The 24,338-nt window shown below is 41.7% G+C and overlaps 1 protein-coding gene across 3 annotated transcripts in view; it reads left to right on the forward strand.

The window, feature by feature from the left end:
* Nucleotides 1-3,066: 3,066 nt before the first annotated feature.
* The window catches only part of MAPK6 (mitogen-activated protein kinase 6), a 38,285-nt gene continuing 17,013 nt past the window's right edge, over nucleotides 3,067-24,338 (forward strand). The window contains exon 1 of one of the 3 annotated variants that reach the window (XM_059181563.1): nucleotides 3,067-3,237. The gene's annotated coding sequence lies outside the window, so the exon portion shown is untranslated. Of the gene's footprint in view, nucleotides 3,238-3,649; nucleotides 3,922-4,094; nucleotides 4,114-24,338 lie in introns of those variants that run through there. The other 2 variants (XM_059181564.1, XM_059181565.1) reach the window with 2 other exon arrangements.

Below are 24,338 nucleotides of genomic sequence, written 5' to 3' on the forward strand. Positions count from 1 at the left end.
ATCCTGAGATCAAGACCTAAGTGGAGATCAAGATCAGATGCTTAACTGACTGAGCCACCCAAGTTCCTGCCTTTGTATGTTCTGCTCTCTCATTCAGAAATCTTCCTGATCCTTCCTGATGGAATCACACCCAGCTCAGATATTTTCTCTTCCAGCTGAATCTTTCCTGATCTCATTAATTGTTCCTTCCAATAAGAGCAGGTAATTTGCATTTCTGCTCTGGAAGCCCTCGTGTCATGCTGATTTATGGTGTATTTACTTGATCCTCTCCTGCATTAGTCCACTACAATAGTGGCTTTCAGACTCTTTTAACAGTAGCATAGTTTGTAGCAATAATGGGTGATAAATAGAAATACATTTTACATTGTTTATCCAATTGGCACATTTATATATATATCTTATTTCATCAAGTTTAAGAAATACTTCTATGTTAATATTTCTGAAATCACGATATAGCAGAGTATCATATTTTGATAAGAGATTTTATTTCTTTTTGTTGTTTTTCCTTTCAAACAATAGTACATAAAGTAATGGTGTGTCATAATTTATGATATTTCAGATTTGTTGAAATAGAGTACATAATGGAAACAAAAGTTTCACAAAATCATATTTACCCTGTGGGCAATGCTTTCTAGTTTTTTGCTCTCTTTCCTTAAGAAGAAAAATGCTGGTCATAATCCACCAAAATCATTTCACTACTTACTACTTGATCATAACCTGCAGTGTGAAAAATTAAGACTATTTACTGAGACACGATAGGATTAAGAACTCAGACGGACTACAGTAACATGACTTTACATCTCCACTGTTTGCATAAACACGACTTGAATTCCAAGAAATTCTTGCCCAAGAAGATGAAGTTGCAAATAACTGCAGTTTCAGGAACTTCCTCACTACTTATCTAAACAAGAGACTACTGACTGACATAGCCTTCATCAGGATAAAGAGCCTGCTCCTCAACACAATTACTGTTGGGTTTATCAAACAACTGTTTGCTCTTCTAGCCTTGCTTCAAAACTCTCCCCTGCCTGTAATCATCTTAAATGATTATATCACAAATTTAGTCCAATCTCAATCGTGCTTTCATTGCAAGACTTGTCTTAAACCAGATGCCCTGAATCTTCTAACTATTCTACACTTTCCTCTTTGAGAGGCTACTAAGACATCAACATAGTGATATTGAAAGACCCCTCCCCTAGAAGATAGATAGGATAACTAACCGCTTGTTTGCTTTTCTGTGAACCGCTGGCTTTTAGGCGTAAATTAGGTTATTAATTGCTTATTAATTGCTCTTTTGCCCTTCTGTAACTGCTTGGCTTATAGAAATAATAGAAGACACCATGATGGCATTCCTACCTTCCCCCTTCTTGTTCCCCCTCCCTGCCTCTCTCCTCCCGCGCGCGGGCCCTCAGAACCAATCAGCTTGTTCCCCCTTCCCGCGCCTCTCTCTTCGCGTGCGGGTCCCCAAAGCCAATCAGCAAACTCCACGTATGCCTTTTTCAAAAGTTCTAACTGTCAACCAATCAGTTGCGCCCCACCCAAAACTTGTTTGTACCTGTCTATAAAAACCCGGCACCACCCCAGCCGGGGGTGCTCAGCTAGCAGGAGCTGCTGACCACCCGCAGGCGCCTGCGTAACAATAAAGAACCTCTTGCTGATTGCATCCAGTGGCAGTGTTGGATTCTTGGGTAAGGGGATCCGCGGGTCTTTCAATATCACTTGCTGTTGTAAGCAATAAACTTAGCTTTGTTTGATCAACAGTTTCTTTTGCTGGTCTTTGCGGGAAGTCAGGAGCTGACACTATATTACAGGCTCTCAAAAAAAACCACACAGTATTTATTTATTTTCCTCCTACCTCCCCCCCCAGTGATGAAACACTGATGGATGAGGAAGGAAAGGTGTCTCAAAAGTCGGAGAGTATCCTATTGCAGGGGCAGTAGGGAACTTTAGTGGTCACAGGTAAGGAGCTCTTGCTGCAGAGAAGCTGCAACCACAAATCAGAAATTCTGCAGTTGCACCAGGCCTTCCCTTTCTCTTAGTTTTATCTATTTGCCATCTCCTCTTCACACCTGGTACTCAGAAGGCATTGCTTTAAATATAGAAAATAGAAATTCAAGTTCCATCCCAACCACTTAACTTCAAGGTACTACGTGATCTTTAAAGTGGTTATTTGCCTTAAGCTTGAAGCTTGAAGATGTATCTAATAATGGATAAGGGACTGCCAAACGTTTGGTTCTCATCAGAAATGATTAAGTCATTGAAAAAATATGCTGACCCGCGTCTTTAATTTCATAAATACCTACATAAATTTCCCATAAACACTGGAAAGGCTCCTTGGACCCAGTAAGCCGTGGTAAATAAAACAAGTTTGGTCTCATCCAAGTGGTCCCAGGAAGGCACCGATCTACATTTCCCAAATTCTACGATTCAGGCCTAGGCACAGCTCAGCAACAAGCCAGGTGCTCTCCTCCTTCCTGTTTTTGCTTTCACAGTACCACCACCCCCATTCCTCCGGTTAGATTGGGCTCCTTCTGATCCAGCTGAAAGGTCACCGTGGCGACCTCACTTAGAAGCATTCCTCCTTCCTCTGTATTCTCAGGCAGAATTAATGACCGCCTAAGCACTGGGCCTCCAACAGCGTTCGCCTGGTACTTCGGCTGTTGCCTTCTAGCCAATCCATCTTCAGGCCCACCCTATAGTGTTCCGGGCCCATCCCTAGGCACATGGACGGAGGCTAGCTCCTCTCGGATCGCCCAGTAGCTTGCCAGTCGGAGGTGCGCGGTAAACCACCGCCCCCACTCCCCTCCAAGGAGTTTGGTCACTTTGAGCTGTAGTGCTGGGCTAAGGGCAGAGCTAGGAGGGCCTATCTGTCCACCTGCCCGCCAGCCCCCGTCCCAGCCCCCCGGAAGCGGCTGACTAGACCGCGTGCCTCTCCCACCGCCCCCGTAGCGCACCGAGCCCAGTCACCAGCGTTGGAAATTCCGGCGCGTGCAAGCGCTCGGGGCCGGGCGGGGGCGGGGGAACCCGTGGAGTGAGCCTGTGACGCGAGGGGGCGTGGCTCGCGAAAACCCCGCCCCCTCTTCCTCGCCCTCTCTCGCGGGTCGGGGTTACATGGCGGCGACTGCGGCAAAGCGAGAGCCTCGGAGACGCCGCTGCCGCCAGCACAGCCGGAGACCTGAGCCGACACTGGGGGCTGTCCGCGGGCCCCGCACTCCCTCGATGAGCCGGAGAAGTCCCGTGAGTGCGTGTGTGTGTGTGTACGTGTGCGGGGCGCGCTGGCGGGGCGGCGCGGAAGGGCGCCGCGGCGGGCCCGGCGGCGGCGGCGGAGCCGGCTCCCTCCTCCATTGTGTGTGACCCTCCGGCGGCCGCCGCTCAACAAAGGCGCTTTTGTTCCGTCTCCGGCCCGCCCGCCCGTCCGCCCGCCGGCCCGCCCGCTCGGGCCTGGCCGGCGCGTCCCGGCGCGGGCTGGCGGGCTGGCGGGCGGCGGGCCGGGGTCCCCGCGTGGGGCCGGCGGAGCGGCCGGCGCGCCCCTCCCACCCGGCACGCCCCTCGCCGGCCTCCCGGCCGGGCCGCGCCCGCCAGCCCCGGGGCCCCGCCGCTCGGCTGCGGCGCCGCCGCCCGCGCGCGGTTCCGCGGGTTCGAAGCCCGCCCCGGCGGGCGGGCGGCGGGCGAGGGGCGGCGGCCGGGAGGGGCGGCCCGGGGAGCGTGAGGTGGCGCGGAGTCTCGCCTTCCTGGCGCGCTGCCCTCGAAATGCTCCCGCGTCTCCTCCCCCATCCCACTCGGGTGACTCGGCCTCAGCTGACTCCGGCCGGGCAAAGTCCCCGGCGGACTCGGCGAACTGCGTAGCGCGCTCCGCTCGCCCGGCCGGTCTCGGAGCCCCGGAGTCCTCTGCCCAAGTTCTGAGTTCTGGCCGTAAACGAGGTACAGAAAACTTGTCCGGCTCGGAATTGCTCATTTCTCTGCTCCCCCGCTCCCCCACCCTGCTGCAGCCTTTCCCTGGCTGTTCGGGACACGGAGCGCTGGTCTGTGAAAGTGCCTCAGTGGGAACTTGTTTTGTCCGTCACCGAAAAGGGCCTCTTGGCTTGGCCGTGCGTTTCTGCCTGCCTCGGTGAGGTGCGTGGAGGAGTAGAGGTCTCTTGGCCGCCTTTTGTTCCTCGGCTTCGTAGGACTCCACTGGTTCAGGTGTTACGTGGGAGCTCTGTGAAGCAGGATCTTTTTGATTCCTTTCCTGTTTTATTTTCTCTTTAGCTTGCTCATTGGCAAAGGTCCAGTGAAGTGGTGGAATTAGAAGCCTTACTGCATTTGCACCAAAATTCCTGTTCTTTTCCTCAATGCTAAAAATGCTCTTAAAAGTCAGTATTAACTTTTTTTTTTTTAACGATAGAAGATGATTTGTCAAGGGGGAAAAAAAAAATTAACGGGGGGACAAAATGGAGTGCAGACCTCTCCAGAGTAATTTTCTGATTGCTGCTGCTTCTAGCCTTGTTAGTTTTTAAGGTTCTGCTTGGACATAGTCTCTCTCTTCAACCTTGGGAAACTGAGATGGAAACCGTAATTTGACTAGAAGAATGTAGGGTCCAATCCAAACAGGGCCTGGCCCTGAAAAGCAACTACCTCTAGAGTTTATTATTAGAGATGTCAGATTTTAACGTTTGAAAAATAATCTTGAGTTGGGTGGAAGAATCTCTAAGATCGCTAACGGGTTCAAACACGTTTATGAAGGGTTTGCTTGCTATGTGCCAGGGAGTGTAAAGTCCTTTCACATATATGTGTTACATCACTTAATAAGAATTGCCTGGTGAAACTTGTAAAATTGCTTATTGGTGTTCTAAATTCAGTAATTGCAGTCATCTAGGAAATATGCCGGATTTGAGCAGGATATGTTTTATTATTTAGATTTTACTGTTCAGGAAAAAAACAACTGGCAAACAGAGAATTGTTTATAAAAATACCCTTTATATATATTTTGGAGTTTGGTTACTTGGAAAGGAGGATTCAATGTAGTGTTTGACTATTTGTGATTGAGAAAGAATTGAAGATTGATTTGAAGACGGGTTAATTTTGTAAAAGAAACAGTACATGTTCTTATGACAAGTGTTAGTACTAAATGTGTTGCAGTGTTTTGCATAAGTTCATTTAAACATCGTGAGAATTCATAACTGACAAAATAGTGAGGTTTGCTGACTCAGGGTACATTGGTGAAGGGGATGGGGTCTGGTAGGAGGAAGCTCAGAAGTGCTGCAAGTTTTGAGTTGGGTGATGACTCATACTGCCCACGGACTGCTACGTGGCCCTTTTTTTTATACACTGTATTTTTTTAAATGATAGGGCTAAAATGTTTCTATCCACATTATAATTCTCTCTCAAAAAGAACCACAGTTTCTCTAAGAGTAATGGTTTCTTAAATTGCATTTTAAAAGGAGATCAGATATCCTACAGGTGGAATTTTATAACATTTGTTGAGAGGAAAAGGTGAAATTAATTGCTGGTCAGTTGTTAAAAGTTTGATACTAGCAGTTTTCTCTTATTGAGAAAGATTTACAGATTATTTATAAAAGAATTTTATGGTGTGAGTAGAAATTAGGCTTATGTTCTCATTGGTAATGTAAAAGTTACCTTTATAATATCTAGAAACTAGTTTAAGTGTCGTAAAAGTGCAGAAGTATTAATTGGATATAGCTCTGAACATGAACATTTCATTCAGACAGAATTATACAATAGTGCTTTCTCCCAATCTGTATGGATTTTCTATGTGTATTTATGATATATATGAATTTTCTGTTTTAATAAAGACAACTTGAAGTAAGTATTACAGGCACTTTTCCATCTTTTTTAAAATTAAAAAAAATTATTTTTAAGTAATATCTACACACATCATGGGGCTTGAACCCACAACCCTGAGATCAAGAGTCATATGTTCCACCAACTGAGTCAGCCAGGCGACCCTCATCAGTCTTTTTTAAAGATAAGCAGAATTACAGTTCCAAATTTAGGACCCACACTGAAATTTGGTAATAAGATATTTTGACTGATTTTTAAAAGCCACCTTTTAGCAGGTTGTCCTAAATTAAGGTTGGGAAGAAAAAAAGAGTGAGAATAGCAGTTTGTTTTAAAAGTGAGAAGAAAAAACTCCTCATGTCTTAGGTTTTTTTAATACACTGTTTATCTTCTCAAAGTGATTTATTTGAAGAGTTTCCTAAGTAGTAAAGTGTATTGTTAAAGTGAATTAAATCTTTGGAAAGATTTTGGAAGTGCCTGACATGATTTATATAGAAGAACTTTAATGACATTTAATTTAAACTTTAAAATATATTTCTTATTAAAGGAAATATAAAAATATAAATATAAAAAAGTGTAGATTTTCAAAACATCCTATCACCTAGAAGTTGAACATGTGTTTTCAGGGTTGTTGTTGTTTTTCAAGTTTTTATTTATTTATTCAAGAGCACAGAGGCAGGGGAAGCATTGAGGGGGAGAGAGAGGGAGAAGCAGATTCCCCACTGGGCAGAGAGCCTGCCAGGGGAATAGATCCCAGGACCCTGGAATCATGACCTGAGGCAAAGGCAGATGCTTAACCACCTAGAGCCACGCAGGAGCCCTCCAATTTTTTGTTTGTTTGTTTTTAAGAATATAAGTAATTACCTATCATGCATAATTCAGAATTTATTAACAGACTGGATATTTTAGGCTGTCTCCTTTTTATGAGATACTGCTTTATGAAATGGTGAGCCACACCACTGCTGTCCATTTCATTGTTTGCATTGCCCTTTTGAGCCATGTTTGACTGTAGGGCCCCCGTTGAAATAGGAGGCTGTCCCAAGGGTAGTTCTTTGTGGCATTGTTGGCTGCCCTGTGTCAGCTCTTTCAGCCTGTTCTGTGGACTGTTAACATTACTTTGTTGCCTGTTGGTGGCATGGGGATTTTGGTCACTTTTTTATTGCTCAGATCCTTGACTGAAACTTCACAAAAACAAAACAACAGTAATGTTATTGTAGTTAATGGCTTTTTCCAGGGAGTTGCTTTTCATGTAGAACTGATGTTTTTAAGGTAACAGTAGTACAGGCTGAGTCCTGCATTGTTTTTTTTTTGTTTTGTTTTTGTTTTTGTTTTTCTTCTTCCATGAGCTGTGTATTTAGAAAATACAGTGTGTCCCTCTGGTGATTCTTAGTGGTTTGTCTTTCATACACGTCAGCCTTTTAAATCCATTTCTGAAAAGTTGTACAGAGATTGAATATTTATATGGCAAATCACATTTTCCCATTGCTTTTCATTTAAATTTAGAATGGCTTTTCATGGAAAAAAAAAATGGTAGCACAAATATTGTTTGTTAGAATCCTGGCATTTACTTCAGGGAAGAACCTTCCTCTGCAAAAAGCGAAATCTCTGCATTTCATTCTGTACAAACTACATGTTAGTGTTTACAGGGAGTTCATGACCATTGTCTTTTTCCAGTTACTTGACAGCTGAGGAAACTGAGGCCCAGAGAGAACTAAAATCTTAGTACACAAAATGTGATTGCTGGACCAGCAGTATTAACATCACCTACGAATATGTTAGTGCAGAATTCTTGACTCCATCCCAAGACCTACTGAATTAGAATCTACATTTTCACAGGATTCTTAGGTGATTCAAATGCACATTCATTTCTAGAAGCACTATTAAATGATACACATACATCGTTGCTCAGCTGGCTAGTGCTGATTTGGAAAACTCAGATCTTCTGAGTTATTCCTTTTATTGGCTCTCCTGAAAAAAGTCAAAAGAAAAATTGAAGATCTAATGACTGTTCAGTAGCACTTTCTTTGATGATGGAAGACTCTATTCTTTGTTGTCCATTGAAGTAGCCAACTAGCCGCATGTGACTGTTGAGCACTTAACAATGGTGGCTAGTGCACCTGAGGAACTGAATTTTTAATTTTAATTATTTTTAAATAGCTGCAAGTAGCTAGTGGCTACCATATTGGACAGCTCAGATCTGGGTGATTTATGTTGACACTAAATTTAAAGTAATCTAATCTGTAATTTAATAACTGATTAGGCTCAGTTTAATAATTTCCTCCTTCATTTACAAATTGGAGAGAGGGTCAGTTTCTAACTGCCTACTTTTTCAGTATGTCCAGATAGGATTTTTTTTTGCCCAGATACGATTTTGTAGTTACTATAAAGCACTGCCAGTTTTCTGATTGATACTTTTGTAAAATAGATAAGTTGCAAGAATGTGTTTTCCTGTTTGTCTTAATAAGGGCATTTTCACTTAGATTAAAAAAAAATTAAAAAATAGTTGTTAAATAAATGTTCCTTAATTAGCTTATAGATAGCATGGAGGGGACCGTTTTTACCTCTGGCCTACTACTTCCAGGCTCATTGGTACTTGTTAGCTGCCAGATTTATCTGCCGTTTTTTAATGTTATTTCCAGGTGTGGAAACATTGGTTCTTAACCTGCCACCTTAGGTAGTGGTAAGATTCTAACCCTAAAGTAAATCAGACTGGCCTGTGACTAAATCTTGACATTTACTATATATGTGATTTTGGTGAAGTTGCTTTACTTCCTAGAGCATCCGTACTCTTGTTTATAAAGTAAGACTGACCAGGCACTTTATGGTTTTGAGTAGCAAAATAATTTGTCACAGAAAATGCCTGGCACTGAATGTATACTCAGTAGATACAGATTACCTTCCCAAGCTCTCCTGCTTAGCTTTTCTAGCCTTCTGTAATTTATTCTTCTGCTTGAGATTTCAACCAGGCTTAAGTGATACTCTGATGTTAAATTTAATCAGTTCCCACTGGTTGCTCTAACTTCAGGCTTTGCTTCACTCATGTTGATCCCTTGTAGGTAGATTCTTCCGCTTTTGCTTTGGATTCCTTCCCTTCACTTCTTAAGGACTCATCTTTCTTGCATCATGCATTTTCCCCTTTCTGTTGGGTTGTCTTTATTAGTATACAAATGTGCCCTGAACTATACTGTCCAGTCTGGTAGCTACTGGCTCCATGTGGCTATTTATTTATTTATTCATTTTGTAAGATTTTAAAAATTTATTTGAGAGAGAGAGAGAGGTCACAAATAGGCAGAGAGGCAGGCAGAGGGAGAGGGGAAAGCAGGCTTCCCACTAAGCAGAGAGCCTGATGCAGGGCTCCATCCCAGGACCCTGAGATCATGACCCCTGAGCTGAAGGCAAAGGCTTAATCCACTGAGCCACCCAGGCGACCCTATTTATTTATTTTTTTAAAAAAGATTTTATTTATTTGAGAGTGAGTGAAAGAGAGCATGGTTGGGGGGAAGGAGGAAGGGTCAGAGGGAGAAGCAGACTCCCTGCTAAGCAGGGAACCCCATGTGGGTTTGATCCTGGAACTCTGGGATCGTGATCTGAGCCTAAGGCAGATGGATGCTTAACTGACTGAGCCACCCAGGCACCCCATGTGTGGCTATTTAAGTAAAAATGTATGGGGCATCTGGTTGGCTCAGTCGTTAAGCATCTGCCTTCGGCTCAGGGCATGGTCCTCAGGTCCTGGGATTGAGCCCTGTGTCGGGCTCCCTGCTCAGTGGGAAGCCTGCTTCTCCCTTTCCCACTCCCCCAGCTCGTGTTCCCTCTCTGGTTGTGTCTCTGTCAAATAAATAAAAATAAATAAATAAAAATGTATTTAGAAAAAAATTAGTTTCTCAGCCCTGCTCACCAGATTTCATTTATTCCGTAATTGTCTACCATATTGAACAGTGTGGATATAGAAATCTGTTACAAACCCTCTCAGATTCCATTTTCTCTTTTAGCTATTGTCTAGTTTCTCATTTCTCTGATCATCCTTCAAGCAAATTTTCAAGAGTTGTCTTTGTGTGTTCTCTTCACTTTGCTCCTCAACCTGTTCCGGATTGACTTCTGTTAAACCATCTCACCACTTGAAATTGCTCTAATCAAGACTTTAATTTACCAAATCCATCTTACAGGATCTTGTGACAGCTTTCAATATAGTGGACCATTGTTTTCTGCATATTCACCTGCTTTTCTTAGCTTATAAAACTTATTCTTGTTTTTCTCCTACTTCACACTTTGGCATAAGTTTTTACAGGCTTCTGTCATCTTCTTGCCTTCATGTATTAGCATATCCCAGAGTTTAGTTCCTGCCCTCCTCCACCTTTCTAAATTCTTTCCCCAAGTGGTCTCATTCAATTTATTAAGTATTATCTACCTGTGAGTAATTCTCAGACTTACATTTAGACTTCTTGCCTGAACTTCAGACACATTATCCAATTGCGTGCTTGATGTTACCACTCACTTATTTAAGTAGACACTACATGAATAGGCTTAACGTATCCAAAATAGAATTCTTTTTCCCGTATCATTCTCCCAGTTTTCCCCATCTCAGTAATTGGCATGTAGGAGTTATTCTTAAATCCTCTTCCCCTTATCCCCCATATCTAATCTATCACCAAGTTCTCTTGGTGTCCTGGTCAGTAAGAAAAAATTCATCATTATTTGAAAGAAGATCTTGGGCTTTTGAATCTGAGATTCAAATCATAGTTCTTTCATTGATGTGTAATGTTGAATGTATTATTTAAATTCTCTGAAGTAAAGTGCATAAAACCCATACAGTCTAGTTAGGATTTATTATAAGAGTATATGTCCAGTACACTGCTTTATGCATAATACATTCTTAATCAAGCTTGTTATTTTTGTTTTTTATATTCTTTGAAAATTCAGATATTAAAAATGCTGTTCTCATGTTCAGGGTCTTTATTATATAAACAAATCCTTTTTTTCCCCACTAATTGCTTTTATAATAGTTGATAATGTGGGATAGAGATATGCCAAACTTACTTATGTCCTCCAGTTTGAACTTTGGGGCCATAGTCCATAATACAGTTTTTTACTGTCTTGAAAGTGTATACTTTTAAAGCAGGGAAGTACAGCCCCTCAAAGTTATTTCAGTTAAAATATGTATGTTTACCTTGATTAACATGGTTAATTTCCATTTCCTTTGGAACTATCCATGAATCTGTGATGGCACTTTAATGTTAACATACTGGTTTATATTATGATTGATGTAAAAGTACACAAAAACTACTTGCAGTTGGTGATTTATTTAGTTTTCTTTTTAACCTTCCTTTTACTCTCCATTGATGGGCATGTTACTAAGTAAACATAATGACCAAAAAGGAAGGTGTTTAAAGATGACCCATGAGCCTTTCAGTAGTTATCATAATTTTTAAAAAATAATCTAAACTATTTCACCAATACTGTAAACCTTATGATAACATGATTCGGTTCTCCCCCTTCCAACACTGAGAGCTTGTTATTTTCTATTTCTAAATGTGTTATAAACCTTGTAATACATTATTATTTTGCTTTAAATAATCAGTAGTCTCTTAAAGACATTTCAACCTGTAGACAGGGGGTGCCTGGGTGGCTCAGTTGGTTAAGCATCTGCCTTTGGCTCAGGTCATGATCCCAGGGTCCTGGGATTGAGTCCTGTGACAGGCCCCTGCTCAGCTGGGGGAGTCTGCTCCTTCTCCCTCTGCCTCTCCCCCCTGCTCGTGTGCATGTGCGCTCTCTCAAATAAATAAAATCTTTAAAAAAATAATAAACATGTAGGGGTGCCTGGGTGGTTCAGTTGGTTAAGCCTCTGCCTTCGGCTCAGGTCATGATCTCAGGGTCCTGGGATGGAGCCCTGCATTGGGCTCTCTGCTCAGCGGGGAGCCTGCTTCCCCCTCTCTCTGCCTGCTTCTCTGCCTGCTTGTGATCTCTGTCAAATAAATAAATAAAAATCTTAAAAAATAATAATAAACATGTAGATAAATTTTCTGGTTTTTTTTTTTTTGTTTTTGTTTTTGTTTTTTAAAGACCTTTTATATTTTCTAATTATCCTTTCTGGAGCTCTTGTTCCTTTATGCAGGTTCCATTTGTTGTCATTTTCCTTCAGCATAAGAACTTTTAACATTTCTTTAGCAAAACTCTGAAGCGCTATAGGAAAGATGTTAGGGTTCAAAGCTGATGACCAAGAAATTCTTGAGACATCTTTGGTGCAAACAGGTGATTTTATTAAGGCACGGGGACAGGACCCATGGGCAGAAAGAGCTGCACCGGGGTCATGAAGCGTGCCCTGTTATATAATTCAAGTTGGGAGGGGGTTAGGGATAGCGTAAGTCTCAAAGGAATTTGGAAGCAAGGTTTCCAGGACCTTGAAGGGGCTACCTATTGTTAGGAAAAGATCGTTTATTACTGTCTAATAAAACCTTAGTCATGAGACCCTTCGGATGTATATTGGGGGCCATATCCTTGGGTTGCGGGGTGGGGGGAGAGGTGATTGCTAACATGTATCTTGGGGGTTTTAGAGATAAAGGAAGTTTCCAAAAGAATTTTTATATGTTAAAGTAGGCTTACTGGATCTGGTGGGTGGGGGTGTCGAACTAGGATTGCCTTTTGCCCTTGGCAAAGTGTTAACGTGGAGGCAGTTGAGTCCCTAGAGGAATGTCACTCTGCGTGCTTCAAGGACTTGTCAGTGGGCTGTAGGTAGTAAGGAAATTTAATAATTCTTCCGCCTTTGTTTCCCACATTGTGAGGAAGACCAATTCTTTTCACTTTTGTCCCTTTGAAAATGTCTTTATTTCGTCTTCATTTTTGAATGAAGATCTTCATTTCATCTTCATTTCCCTAGGTACAAAATTCTAGGTTGATATTTCTCTTTTTGGCACTTGAAAAATGATGTTCTCTTGTCAGATTCTGGCTTTCATCGTTTCTAGTGATAAATCAGGTATCCCTCCTGTTGTACTTACTAGTATATAGTTAACTCTTTCACCTGGTTCCTTTTAACAGTTGCTCTCCCCCCCCCCCCCTCACCATTTTCAACAGTTTGGCTATGATAGACCTAGGTATGGGTTTCTTTTACTTATTCTGCCTGTAGTTCATTTGAGTACTTCGGTCTGTGAGTTGGTATCTTTTGTCAGTTTTGGAAAATTGTTAAGTTTTGTTTTGTTACTTATTTATTTTTTAAAAAGATTTTGTCAAGAGAGAGTGCACACATGCCCAAGCGGGCGGAGCACCAGGCAGAGGAATAAGCAGGTTCCCCCCTAGGCAAGGAGCCTGATGTAGGACTCGATCCCAGGACCCTGTGATCAAGACCTGAGCCAGTGGTAGATGCTTAACTGACGGAGTCACCCATGCCACCTTGTTTTGTTTTTTAAAGATTTATCTATTTTAGAGAGAGAGAGCAGGAGGGGCAGAGGGAGAGGGAGAGAGGATCTCAAGCAGACTCTGGAATGAGCAGAGACCCTAACTTGGGGCTCAATCTCACAGCCCTGGATCATGACCTGAGCTGAAACCAAGAGTCGGACACTTAACCAACTGTGCCACCCAGACACCTCGGTTTTAGAAAATTTTTTCTATGATCTTCTTATACTTCTATCCTGTCAGCTTTCTGAACCTGTTCAGCTTAGCTGCCAGCAGCTCTTTGGACTGCTTGGATATTTTCTTTGCTCTCCAATACCACCTCAGGTTTTCGTTTTCGTTTTCGTTTTCGTTTTCTTTTCCTTTTCCTTTTTCTTTTTCTTTTCTTTCCTTCTCTAGACACAGAGAGATCACAAGTAGGCAGAGCTGCAGGCAGAGAGTGAGGGGGAAGCAGGCTCCCCGCTGAGCAGACAGCCTGATGCAGGGATCGATCCCAGGACCCTGAAATTGTGATCTGAGATGAAGGCAGAGGCTTAACCCTGAGCCACTCAGGCACCCCTCACCTCAGTTTTTCCTTACTTCATGTTTGTGCCCTGTTTATTTGCCTTAGGGATACTATCTGCCTTGTACTCAGAATGCATTGGAGGGGTTTATCTCATGCTTTTTGACTTGTCCTCCACCTTCAGAGCAGCTGCCTTGGATGTGGTGGAGGCCTGTATATTTTATGAGATACTCTCTTAGCTTTCCTGCCTTGCCCTCAGACTTCAGCTCTCTGTGATGACCTGTGGGAAGGAATTGGCAGGTGGGACTTATAGCTGGGCCTCTGAATTCTAATCTGTTAATTGCAACCACATTCAGCTATTAAAAGTTGGTTACGAATTTGGCTGGTTTCTTCTCAGTTCTGTTAGTGGAAATTTCCTTGCTTTGCCACTTTGCCAGGAATGAGAATAGCCATGGTCTCTTTTATGAAAGGCTTAATATTTTCTAGAATTTAGTTTATTTAGATTTCTTTGCATCTTTAGCTTTCCTGATGGGTTTTTCAAAAACTACGGTATTGTAGCTTATCTATCTTATCATGTTATATGGTGTGAGTAATGGTGTTTTGTAATTTTTCTGCATTCTAATAAGAAGTGGAAATCCTGGGGCGCCTGGGTGGCTCAGTGGGTTAAGCCGCTGCCTTCGGCTCGGGTTGTGATCTCAGGGTCCTGGGATCGAGTCCCGCATCGGGCTCTCTGCTCAGCAGGGAGCCTGCTTCCCTCTCTCTCTCTGCCTGCCTCTCTGACTACTTGTGATTTCTCTCTGTCAAATAAATAAAATCTTTAAAAAAAAAAAAAAAGTGGAAATCCTGAACTGGAAGAGGCCATAGAAGTCATGTAGTTTAGCTACATCATTTTCCTGATGAGGAACTGAGGCCTAGAAATGCTTTGATTATAAGCTAATTTAGCCATGGACCCTGGACTAGATGTTACATCTCCTTAACTCATATTTACCCCCTTTTAATATGGTTATAGTAAAACCAGAGAGGAATTTTTCAGTAGTATGAAACTTCAGTGTGAATCTGATAGGAAACTTACACTTTTTTTTTTTTTTAATCTTGTAAGCTTTGTTCAGCTTTGAAGAAAATGAGAAACAAAGGAAGAAGGATATTCCAGGAAAGTTATATGCTATTCTGATTCATTTTTTAAGAATTTGGTACTCACCAATAAAGCATGTGGTTCTCCCTTTGATGAGAGTCCAGAAATATTTTATATGGATGGCCCTGCATGTTGTGGCCTTCTTCATACCCTCACTAGGGTTAGCTGAAAAATGACAGCAGTTATATTTGGTGTGCAGTCTGGAAAGCTGTGGTGCTAAATGCCATAGAGCCTGCTAGGATGGACTGAAGAATAATCAGAATAATGTCAAAGTCTCACATATCTTCACAATACCTACTTGGTATCACATGGGCTAATGGGACTTTTTATAGAATCCTGCTTGTCTGCTAATATAAGACACTATTTTCAGTGGCATAATTCCTTCTTACTACCTCAACAGAATAAAAGAGGAGCTATAACAAAGTTGAAGTTTTCTTTTTTTTTTCTTCAGTCTGAGTTATTTGAAATCCTTGCTTTCTTCACATATTGACAAATCTATGTGTTTACCGTACAGTGAAGCTCCTGGGGGGAATTCCTGGAAAGGAAAGTACCATATCTAGAAGTCATCACTGATGTTCCCCCAGTGGGTCAAAGTGTGAGCAGATTCTGAGGAAGTTGAGGCTAGAGCTTGTTCTCTGCAGAATGTTTTACTATCAAATAAAATCTGCTGTTTACATTAATTCAGTTAGTAGTTTATAAAGTACCTACTAAGCACCTAGGTACTATGCTCAGAAAGTATTAGTAAAGCAACTGAGTTTCAAATCTTTTATTTATTTTTTAAAAAAGATTTGTTTACTTAGAGTAGAGGGAGGGCTAGAGGGAGAGAAACTCAAGCTGCTGAGTGTGGATTCCAATGTGGGGCTTGATCCCATGATACCAAGATCACAGCCTGAGATGAAATCAAGAGTCAGACACTCAGCTGACTGAGCCACCCAGGTGCCCCTCAAACCTTTTATTTTATTTTTTAAAAGATTTTATTAGAGGATAAGCGGGGAGAGCGGCAGGCAGAGGGAGAGGGAGAAGCAGGCTGCCTGCTAAGCAGGGAGCCTGATGCAGAACTCAATCCCAGGACCATGAGATCATGACTTGAGCCAAAGGCAGCCGTTTAGCTGACTGAGCGACGAAGGCACCCCTCAAACCTTTTATTTTAAAATAGAGTTACAGGGGCGCCTGGGTGGCTCAGTGGGTTAAAGCCTCTGCCTTCGGCTCAGGTCATGATCCGAGGACCCTGGGATCAAGCCCCACATCAGGCTCTCTGCTCAGCGGGGAGCCTGCTTCCTCCTCTCTCTCTCTGCCTGCCTCTCTGCCTACTTGTGATCTCTGTCAAATAAATAAATAAAATCTTTTAAAAAAATTAAAAAAAATAAAATAGAGTTACATACAATAAAGCGAAGAGAGGGGAAAGTGGTAAGGTGATGCCCTGGGAAATGGTACCCTAGAAGAGTAGAGGCACCTGAAGAATAGAGATTAGACTAGACTAGGAAAGAATGGCCCGAGACAGGGAAGGAGAATAGTATTAGAAAAGAGAGGAGGAAGAAGTTAGTGGGACAGAGAGGAAGCAACTACAATGACCTAGGAGTTTGTGCTCCATGAGGTCAGGGTGATTTCTTTGTTGTTGTTTTTTTAACCTGTTTTGACCCCTGCTATACCTTTATGCCAAAAACAACATCTGGCATATGATAAGCACTCAGCAAGGTTTTGTAGAATAAAAATGGATGGATGGTAGAATTGAAGCTGTTTTAGTCAAAGCTGTTCAGAACATCTTGGTTCTCTGCTACTGAAACTATGTTGGGATTGCATTTTCCTACTGCCTTGAAGTAGGTGTGACCATGTGATCTGCCTTGGTCAGTAAAAGGTGAGCAGAAGTGAAGTGTGTTTTGGATGGAAGCTTTAGAGCAGCGAAATATTCCCTGTTCTTTGTTCTTTGCAGTGGACAGAGCTAGTAGTTACTTTGACAACTTGTATGACAGCTGTGTTGGGACTTGATGCATTAGCAAGACTTAAAACTTCTCTTGTAAGTCAGTAGATGTTGGGGGTTATTTGTTAACTATACAATTTTCTAACCTATCCTGACTGCTACAGAAATTTTATATTTTCATCTGGTTGGAATCCTCATATGGCCAAAGATACTTGAAGAAGGAGGCTGCCCACATGTCTCCTGTTTATATACATGCACCAGTGTTTCCTTAACATGAGTTAGGAGAGGAGTCTTAGAAATGAGGGCTTAGGCAGGAGAAAGATAAGAGAGGGGATGAAGGGTTATTATAATTATTTTTAAATTTCTAGCCATAAATATATAGAGAGGATTGTGTTTGTTTAATGTTTAATATACAGCAGTTTGAATCACATATCCCCCAGTCTGGGCATACCACCGTAATAAGTGCTTAGGAACAAATGACCAGTGAAGTAAAAGACTTGTACGGGGCTTTCATAGATGATAGACTGAGAATTGGAAGGGTCTTTAAAGATTTTTTGACCTATTTATCTCATCTGTGGAGTTCTTTCTATTCTAATACAGATACCCTAGAAGAAATAGCAACTAGAGATGAGCATCAAAATGAACATAATGACTTTTTAAGATTTTATTTATTGGTCAGAAAGAGAGAGAGCACAAGCAGGCAGAGTAGCCCAGAGAGGCAAAGGGAGAAGTGGGTTCCCCACTGAGCAAGGAGCCCGATGCTCATCCTGGGATCACGACCTGAGTCGAAGGCAGCCGCTTAGCTGACTGAGCCACCCAGGCATCCCGCATACTGGCTTTTTAAACAGCCAAAGGCAAATGCAAGTCCCTAATGTTAACGTGTATTTAGGCAAAGCTTCAGACAATTTAAGAACAGAAGTTGGGAGTGGAAGAGTTTTTTGGGGAGTAGAAGAGTTTTTGGATACTTTGTTAGAAGCCAAGCAATCCTTTCTTTGACTTCCTAAGTTTGTTCTATTGCACACACTGGTTACTGGTAGCAGGCAAGGGCTTGTTAGACTTTGGTGTTTGAGTTGCAAGGTCCCTCCTCTTACTCCAGATGACTAAGATCATTCACTGACATTGTTTACACCATGAGCCTCCTTGAGGTTCAAATCCTGAGAAGGATCTCTGATAACTATAAGGGCTACCTTACATCAGGAACAAGGGCATTGTCAAGAATGCATCTGAACACGCAGTTAAGCTGTAGCCTTTGGCCTTCTCTGCCCTAGAAACTTAGTAACTTTGGTGAGCTTGAGATACAATCTTAGGGAAGGATGAATTTGCTATAACAACCCCTCTCTGTGCCAGGGTTAAGAGATAGTCCTATGTGAATTTAAGTAGAGCTCAACCTTGCCCTTCTCTCTAAAAGCAACTGGATTTTGGCTGAGTAGATGTGAGGCTGGCTGGATTCCATTTAACTCAAGTTACTCACTTGACCTGGGAGAAGAGCAAAATAGGCAAGAGCCATTGAGGAGGGGGAAGGTGGAGAGCTGTCATTGCATGTGATCAGGCCCCATGACACATGTCAACATTTAAGCGGCTGGGTGGAATATGGAAGAGAAAACCAGGTAAGTAAGGTTTATGTTTAAGGTTCTCACCTCAAACTTGCTTTGCACATCCAGACTCCTTTTCTGATATGCAGGGAAGGAAAACCCAGTTTCTACAGAATGGAGAAACGGCGCAAAATTACTGTCTTCTTTCTTTTGCATTTTATAACTTTACTGAATATGCTTAGACTTGACTCAAAGTACCTGCATTTCTCTTGGCTTGGAGGTAGGCTCAGTGACAGAAAGCAGGTGGTGATTAAGGAACGAAAGGAGTGCTTGAGGAGACCAGTGTGGCTAATGCAGTTTCAGGGAACTGCCTTATAAACGTAGGAAGCCGGTGCCCAGACTGTGCTACATAGAAAACTTTTACTTCCATTTTATGGTGGAAAGAAAGCCAAAGGGGAAAGCATAAAGCCAACTTTATTAGTTTTTTAAGATTTATTTATTGAGGGCTTTAAGATTTATTTTTTGACGTGGCTCAGTTAGTTAAGCAACTGCCGTCCGCTCAGGTCATGATCCCAGAGTCCTAGGATAAAGTCCTGTGTTGGGCTCCCCGCTTGACGGGGGTCTGCTTCTCCCTCTGACCTTCTCCCCTCTCATGCTCGCTCTCACTGTCTCTCTCTCAAATAAATAAATAAGATCTTTAAAAAAAAAAGTTTTCTTTATTGAGAGAAGATGCACTAGAAAAAGAGAGAGAGGGACGAAGGAGGGGCAGAGGGAGAGGGAAAGAGAATCCCAAGCAGACTCCCCGCTGTGCAGAATGTGTCTCAGGGCTGAATCCCAGGACCCTGAGATCATGACCTGTGCCGATATCAAGAGTTGGGCACTTAACCGACTGAGCCCCCGACGCCCAAGCCAACTTTATTTTTATAAATCATTCCCTATAATTCATTTTTTCTACTCCATTGTTAAAAGCAAAACATTGGCCCAGCTAATTAAAATTAAAGTAAGGATCCCTCTGCAAGCAACACAGTTATCAGCACTGAGGTTTGGAGGCAGAGAAACTGGATGCTGGGAAGGGTTATTTTAAGTTACTGTCTCATCTTAGTTACTGTTTTCCTCCCTTGAAGTGTGTGGAAGTGCAAAAGGAATATGGAGCCCCAGATCTTTCTTTGAACTTGTTTTAATGAAGTTAAATGTCAAAGATAATAAAGAAAGTGGTGTAAATGGGACATTTCTAGGTTGCTGATTCAAATGGAGCATGCTTGACCAGTAATCTGCTGGAGGAGTTGAGTTGTATCTGCATACTAGAGTCTGGCCCAAGAATTCCATGATGGATGTGGGAAGTGGACGGTAGTTGGACACCTTACAATCTGGTATCAGGGTGATAAGGAGGATCTTCATGGTCACTAAGCCTTTTTATGGCTTCCAGAGGCATACATTCTGATCTCCCTAATTAGGTCAAATCTCCCAGTGTGCAGGCGCTCAGCATCCTGTACCATTCCTTAGTACCACTTGTCCCTTTTGCCTCCCCCCTTTTCCTCTTACTAGTTTATTATTGTTTATCCCCAGCCATACTGTAAACCCCATGAGGGCAGAGCACAAGTCTGTTTTTACTTACCATTATATCCCCAGTACCCTAGTGTACTAGTATCCCCTAGTGTATTAACAGGTATATAACATTGTTAGCAACTACTTGCTGAATGGAGCATGACTGAATTGGAAACTTTCACTGGATCCACTTCATCATACACCAGTGTAACATTACCTTCAACTTACTGCTTAAGGTGGGCTTACTTTCCAAGCTCCTGGATGAAAACATGCTCCGGTAGCTTCTGGTCTAATAGTTATTGAAGGATTTTGAAGAATAGTGCAGAGCAGTGAGGCATACCATTGGGCAAGCACTGCTATTGGTCTGCTCCACCCCCCACCCCCAACTTTTTATTGGCATAATTCTGACCTAGAGTTAACAGTTGGGTGATTAATATTCCTTTCTTTCTTAGAATGGTCTTGTATTTCTGAAAAGTCTGTTCAAGTCTTTCAGTATAGTCATCACCTGAATCTATAATGAGGACTCTGCAATTCTCAGCCTAGGCACAAGTTCCTGCCTTCCCCAAGGTGAATTTTTACCTACTCTACCCCTGTTGAGTGCTGACCAGTCACAGAGATTTCTGAAAAAGTATTGTCATTCTTGTAGTTTTTGGTCTGTGCTTCTTTTTAGTTTCACTGTGATTTAAAGAGAGCAGATGTGGGTGGAAGTCTTGAGTAGAGCTCTTATTCTCTTACCTCTCTCCAGTAATCTGACTGCAGTTCCGTAATAGTGCTAATAGTCAAATAATAGTGGTCTCTTTTTTAGCAAAACTAAATTATTTGTGCTTGACTATGATTGCTCCACTAGTGAACTAGAAGCTTAAGAGAGTACTTAGAGATTTTAATGTTCTTAGATTTTAAAGTCTGTAGAACTGACTTTAAAATGTACATTTACCAAAAACCTAAAAGTTGAGGTTTACGGGATTGGTCATGGAAGGGCAAGAACAGAGAAGAGAGAAAGTATGCACGTGCATGCACGTTTGTATGAACAAACATCTGTTTCAGGTGGAGACTAGAAATGTAAGATCTCAGAAGTACTGGAGACTTAAAAAAAATACTGTTTTTAAAGGGACATTTGGTAGGGAACTGGAAACATCAAGGTGTATACAAATAGAAAAAATTGGGAAGGGGAGACAGTATTCATTAAAGTCCTTTAAAAGTCTGAAATATTTTTTAATTCAAAAGTTTATTTGCAAAATTTAACTTTTAAATGTTTTATACAGACTGACAAAGTAGAGAATTTTTAGGAGTCCTCTTGGTTTTTTTTCCTTGAGTTTTTTTTTCCTTGAGAAGCAGACAAAAACTCGCAAACAGAAAAAACTGTTAGAGTAAAACAAAGAAAGCTATTATGCTGTTAATGTCCTTTACAATGTTAAGCAGATACAGGAAGTGCTCATATTTATTAAAAGAACTCAGCAATAGTAAATATCAATTTTTATTAAATAAAGCTGTAGTGAGGCCAAGTGGGTGGCTCATTTGGTTAAGTGTCTTGAGTTTTGATTTCAGCTCTCGTCATGATCTCAGGGTCCTGAGATTTAGCTCCACGCCCGCCCAGTGTTAGGCGAGTCTGCTTGGGGTTCTCTCCTGCCCCTCCCCACTCTCTCTCTTGTGGCGCCTGCATGTGCACTTTCTCTCTCTCATAAATCTTTTAAAAAAGCTGTTGCCTTAAGGATTTTGTATCTACTTAGTCTCTGAGTTATCAGTGGCATCTCTTTCTCTGTCACATAGTTGTAATGGATGTGGATTTCTTGAAGTTGAAGATTTGCTGAGATTGTGGCAAGTAGCTGTTACCTTGTATTTTTCAGATTCTTGTATTTCCGCATGTGAGTTATGTGGGAGTATGTAGCAGGAAGGAAGTAAAGGCAGATTCCTTGTTGTATAAAAGCTTCACCCTTGTGAAACAGCTGATAAGTTTGAGAGTCCTAGCAGTTAGTTCTCTTAAGCCTGAAGGTGATTGAAAGTTGTCACATAATTCAAGCTCAGAGTGGGCTGCTTTATTTCATGTCTTGGTACAGTTTCTCATTGCCTTTAAATGATTAGCCCTTTGAATAAATGAATATTGCACCTGTCCCACTTCCAGTTTCTTCAGACCCAATCAGAATATAACACTATATATACACCTATACCAGTTTTTAGATAAAAAACCAGCAACAGGGGCGCCTGGGTGGCTCAGTGGGTTAAGCCGCTGCCTTCAGCTCCGGTCATGATCTCAGAGTCCTGGGATCGAGCCCCGCATCAGGCTTTCTGCTTGGCAGGGAGCCTGCTTCCTCCTCTCTTTCTGTCTGCTTTTGATCTCTCTCTGTCAAATAAATAAATAAAATCTTAAAAAAAAAAAAACCAGCAACAAGAAGCCTTTGCATTTAAGGTTTAAGCTGTATTATTTGCTTATTGGCATGTACAGGTAAATGAGCTACTATGTTGACTACCTAGTTATTTCTTAGACATGAGGCACATACTCTCTGGCTTTCATGTGCTAGCCCCTCTGTCCATAGCAGTGGGAGTAACCACATCGCACCCCTGAGACCCGCCCACTTTAGAGCTTTGCTCCCAGTACCACCTTACTAGAGGCATTCCCTAACCACTCTCCTGGGCTCTTTCTCTTTTATTTTTTTACATCACTTATTGCCATCTGATTTCTGTGTTTTGCTTATTTGTCAGCCTGTCTTCTCACACTATGATTTGATCTCTTCATATACATACCTCTGAGCTCTATGAGATTCTAATAATTTGTCATACTTCCACAATTTTTTCTTTAAAGAAATAACACATTAGGGGTGCCTGGGTGGCTCAGTGGGTTAAGTCTCTGCCTTCGGCTCAGGTTATGGTCTTGGGATCCTGGGATTGAGCCCGTGCTGGGCTCTCTGCTTGGCGGAGAACCTGCTTACCCCCCTCCTCTCTCTGCCTGCATTTCTGCCTACTTGTGATCTCTGTCTGTCAAATAAATAAATAAAATATTTTTTAAAAAAACCAAAACAAAACACATTAAAGGGGCGCCTGGGTGGCTCAGTTGGTTAGACAACTGCCTTTGGCTCAGGTCGTGATCCCAGAGTCTCAGGAGTCCTGCATTTGGCTCTTAGCTCCACGGGGAGTCTGCTTCTCCCTCTGACCTTCTCCTCTCTCATGCTCTCTCTCACTCTCTCTCAAATGGATAAATAAAATCTAAAAAAAAAAAAAGAAGAAAGAAAGAAAGAACACATTAAAGATGTAGTTGGAGCATACTGTGTAATCCCACCCTTATGGTAATTGCTTCCCGCATTCCTCAAAGCAATGATTATCATGAATTTGGTACTTCACAGCCAAATATGTTTTTAATACTTTTGCCACATTTATATATGCACTCATAAAATAACATCATACATGCTTATAAACCTGAAGTAAGTGGTTTTAGCATGTGCATTTCTTTTTCCTTTTTTTTTTTTTTTAAGCTTTTGTTTATTTGACAGGGAAAGACAGCGAGAGAGTGAACACAAGCTGGGGGAGTGGGAGAGAGAGAAGCAGGCTTTCCAGAGGAGCAGGGAACAGGGAGCCCAATGTAGGGCTTGATCCCAGGACCCTGGGGTCATGACCTGAGCCAAAAGCAGCCGCTTAATGACTGAGCCACCCAGGTGCCCCAGCATGTACATTTCTATCTGCAGTTTGCCTTTTAAATTTATTGTATGGTGATTTCAACCATCTCTGTTCATTTTTACTATTATGTAATAGTGCAGTCTATAAATAAAATTCATTTATCCTCAAATTGTTGAAAGTTTAGGCTGTTTTTTTAATATTTTGCTATTACAAAAAAAGTGGGCATTTGTATGTTCATTTACAAGTATTTCTCTAGGCAGTGTTTTTTGGAGGAAAAATAGCCAAGTCATAGGTAGGCTACTTATTTATTCTAAATTGCTCTTTGCCATTCTTTTACTAACTTAAACTCACCAGAATTGTATGAAAGTTCTTGTTTTTCCACATTCCTCCTCAGACTTGATAGTAACAGACTCTTAAAAATGTTTTTTCTAATCTGAAATGTATCTTCTTGAGGTGGTTTGATTTTTCTGATTATCAATGAAGCTTCAGACACCTTTTCATTGGTTTATTCACTGTTTGAGTTCACTCTATTATAAATTGAAGAGCATACGCTGTAGGTTTCTTATTTGTACTGATTTTTGTTCACTGTTTACTGGTGTAGTTAATAAGTGTAGTAGTAAACATGTTCTTTAAGGAAGTAACACATTGCAGTCTTGTGTATGTGTGTGTGTGTGTGTGTATACTTTTTTTTTTTTTTTAAGAGAAATGGTAGTAATGTAGTACTGCTCAAATTCTAAAGAGTTCTGTAAAAATGCTGTGAACCTTCCTTCCTTTGCTCTTTGGCCTTTAAGAAATGATACAACCCACTGACCATAAATATAAAGAATCTAATGTGGTGAGATCTAGAGTCTGAGCCCGGTACATGTGAATTGCTTACAGCATGGATAGCTATTTTTGATTGAGGGTCATCTTTCCATTTAGTAACTATAAATAAAAAACTTCTGT

Source organism: Mustela lutreola, chromosome 7 (assembly GCF_030435805.1).
Source record: "Mustela lutreola isolate mMusLut2 chromosome 7, mMusLut2.pri, whole genome shotgun sequence".
In the NCBI taxonomy this organism is placed as follows: Eukaryota; Metazoa; Chordata; class Mammalia; order Carnivora; family Mustelidae; genus Mustela; species Mustela lutreola.